Raw genomic sequence first — 3907 nt, forward strand, 5'->3', positions numbered from 1 at the left:
GTGGAGATCAAATGTCCTCTGAGAACTTCAGTATTCCATGATTAGATTAATTCTCAGCAAAATATACCATAGTGGTCTAAGCAATAATATTTTTTGGGAGACACTTCAACCACCTATTTAATTTCAGGTTTTTGTAACCTTTTAACTTTTGTAATTTTTCCTTTTTTTGTACCCTAGTGTGACTAAGAAAGGGATTTTATTTTTTCCTTCTAACTGTCCATCAGTCAGACTGTGTGGAAAATCTCTGCTTCCGTATTCCTAAAAAAAAATCTTTAGAGAAAATATGTTTTTCTTTCTTATTAAAAAAAAAAAATGAAAGTTTGCTCCCGTGTTGCTGATTCTCTCTTGAGGTTTACTGGGAAGATCCCTAAGGATGGTCGGGGAGAGCAATGCAAACTGAGCCACAGGAATTATATGGATAGTGGATCTCCTCTAGGGTACCACAAACTTGGAGAAAGGATGTGTTATTTGGCACCTGCAGTGTAATGATGAGAAAACCCCTAAGAGAATAAGCTTAACTATAGAGACAGTCCTGATCCAAACTCAGACTCCAAAATTTCATTTGATCCCATGGTGGTAAAGGGGCTGTCATTTCCAGCCACCTTAATATACATACTTTAGTTTAATAAACAGTATAAAAAAGCTCTTTTGTATGTTTTTCTTTTCCTCTTTTCCAGGTTCTTATGACCATCTCTGTGACTCCTTGGTGCCTTCCTGTACTGTTTAATTGATATAAGTTTTTTTCAGTATCTTGTTAATTCCCCATCCCTCTCCCTGTAGAGGGAAAAGTGTATGTGGAAGTTTTTGAGGAATAAGGTTTAGATGCTTAACACAGCTCACCCTATAAATGTAATTGATGCTGTCTGCAGGTGGTAGTATGACCCACTTCAGGACAAGAGAAATGGCAGTCTGAACACTCAAGTGTTCATTGCTGAGTGTTGGCCAAGAGGACATGATACTGACCTGGAGATTTCTAGAGACATCTGAGTGGATTCTGCCCTGTGTTCACTCAAAGCCTGAGCATGGGCCATTTGTCTTTTACCCTTGACCAGCAAGGGCCTGGCTTCTTGTTGATCCTAGGATAGCCAAGCAGCCATAAATACATGTTGGTGATGATTTCTATGCTGAACCATTTGATGATATGTGAGGAAACTTACCCTAGATATGGCAACAGCCATGCTGGCAGAAAAAAAAGGGGTGCTGCATCCTCACACATGATTCGAAACAAACCCCTGGAGGCATAATTACAAACCAGCCCCCAATGTGCTGAATAGCTCATACAGGAGCCATAGGCTAAGGATCTTTCTTGTCCCTCCAGGGAATGGCTCCAGTCTTGCTAAGATACCTCTCTTGATGGAGAATTCTGTAGATGCTGGGAAAGAGGTGTTGCCTTGGAAACTGCAGGACAAGAGTGCCCAAGGTGCATCCACTTAAAAGAGAGAAGGGCAGGGGCAGGTGGCGGGGTTCTCCCTCCCAAAAGAGGGGAGATCACTGTGGCATCCCTTAACTTCACTCACCAACCCTACATCCCTCTAGGCCTCACTGCTTCAGGAAGATTATAGGACTCAGATTATTCCCAAATGCAGTGTATAATTTTGTTTTTACTATGACTGAACTAAATTTAAAATAATGCTTGGAAAAAGAATGCAGTTTTGGGGTAATCTCAAAGAAAAAACTTAATGATCTTAGAGGTATGTCTCTGATCCCACTGGGTAGTGAGCAGACCACTCATGAAGGAAGAACGTGTGAAAGCCAAAAAACAGAGCTTAGTGGAACAGAAACTATCTTCCCTTTGTGACATGATTGATTCCCACAGTGTGGCACTGCAGTTAACAATAGCTGATAAAAGGAATTTGATTATTTATGATCTAGTGCAGTAGTTTTTAACCAGTTTTCATTTGCTGACTCCTAAAAACATTTGAATGGAGATGCGGGCTCCTTTGTATTGCAAGTGTGGGTATTCACATACTTTTGATTGATCACAGTCATCTCTCACAGACCACTTAGATGTAGTCAGTGGGCCCCCAGGGGTCTACGGACCACAGGCTGAAAAGCACTGAGCTATTGTGAGTGTTGGTAGTGAAGTAGAAGGGGAAGGAAGAAGCCTTGATGATGATGATTTAAGGATTATTTTCTCCTTCACGGGAAATGACTAATAGCAAAACATGAATTCTACAAAACCAAGCGGGAACATCTTCTGTTTGACTGCAAAAGTGCAGGCTGAGAATGGCTAAGAACAACAACCTAAATGACAGGAGACCCCATACCGGGGCAATGCTGTGTTGAAGCATGTCTGGATTCCCTTGTGCTCATCAACTCAGTGTCAGAAGAACAGGTCTTAGTAGATGCAGGGAAGTTCTTGTACTACCTGAGTAGTACTTGTATTACTTGAGATACTCTATGACTCTCAATCCAGGAAAATCCTGGTTTGAGAAAGATGGGAAGAACAGGCAGGCAACAGGCTGAATGTTATGCAGTCCATCATCAAGCTGAGGGAAGGACTGAAAGAAGTTAGGATAGTTTAGTCACCAGAATTTTCATCCAGCCCAGGGAAAACAAGTCACAGGCCTGCATAAGAAAACTACAGCCAAATAAGATTTTGGTTGATGCAGAATCTGTTACCCTGGACAAATGGCTAGACTGTACAACATCACCCAGTGATGTGTCCACAGGACTATAAGAACTACAACGGTGGTTGTAGAGGAGAGAACATATACATTTGTTGAATCCCTGGAAAGCCCAGGATGGCCTCTTTTTCCCTCGACTATCCCCATACATCTTTTAGGTACATCAATCACAGCACCTCTGACTGACGTCTCAATATAGACAGGGAAGCCACTACATCTGGAACAGACAGTACAAATTATGAAGCTGGGGTAATGTCCCCCACATTATACCACAAAGAGCCAGAACTGGAGCAGGCAGCCCAAGAAGCAATTCATGCTTTCCTAAGACTAAAATAGAGGGCAAAAGGCTGAATGCATGAGACATCCCAGAGGATTCAAACCACATTGTGCTGGGGTCCAAATCAAACCATGTAATGATGTTCTGAAATTACTTTAGAAATGGAAATTCCACTTCTAAAGTTGACACCCACTTAATCATCATAAATCCAGCCTTCAACACCTGTTTGGACCGTCCCAGCTAACAACTCACCCTTTGCTTCATGAACTGAGTGGCCATCTTTTCTGTTGAGCAAAGTAACATCTGGTATTGGGTGAGATCACAGTACTAAGTGTTTTTCTCTCTCTGAATACAGAAACTGCTATGAAAATACTTGCTGTATTAATAAAAGTTAAACTTTGATTTTAGGACACTGAGTTTTCTGTGTTTGGATTTCACATTCCATGTAACGGTTAATTGTGCTTTAATGATCCCTAGGCACTACTTGGTGGACAGTATTTGGTGGACAGTGGTGCTAACAGAACCTTGGATGTGACAATGAGTGACATTGTATTAGAAAGAGGAGTCGGAGGTGAATATAAGTGCTCATCCTGTGAGGGGGTAATTTAGACAGTCTCAATAAATGGGAGATGCTTGCCTCTTTACGAAATTACATGTAATTAGAGGAAGAATGAGTTTAGCCAGTGGACCAAACTACAGTGTTAAGCATATGCCACAGAGATATTCCTGAGAGGCAGCTCTTCATTGCACTCAAACTGTGTGCCAATGTGCATACACTGATATGGCTTCAGAAAAAAAGTCTGGAAGTATCAGAATTTCACACCTCAACTAAGAGATCTAATGGGAGCAACGTTAGTCACCTACTTTGGTTTCCCCTTTGGGCTCAGAGTAAAGTGGTATGATTACAACTATAAAATATTTTATGCTCTTAGCATTCTGAGGTCCAGGCAAAAATAAGTTGTTAAGTTGTGCAGTCAGCAAGCTCTGCTGTACTGCGTAGATA

Source organism: Alligator mississippiensis, chromosome 4, assembly GCF_030867095.1.
Source record: "Alligator mississippiensis isolate rAllMis1 chromosome 4, rAllMis1, whole genome shotgun sequence".
Classification (NCBI taxonomy): domain Eukaryota; kingdom Metazoa; phylum Chordata; order Crocodylia; family Alligatoridae; genus Alligator; species Alligator mississippiensis.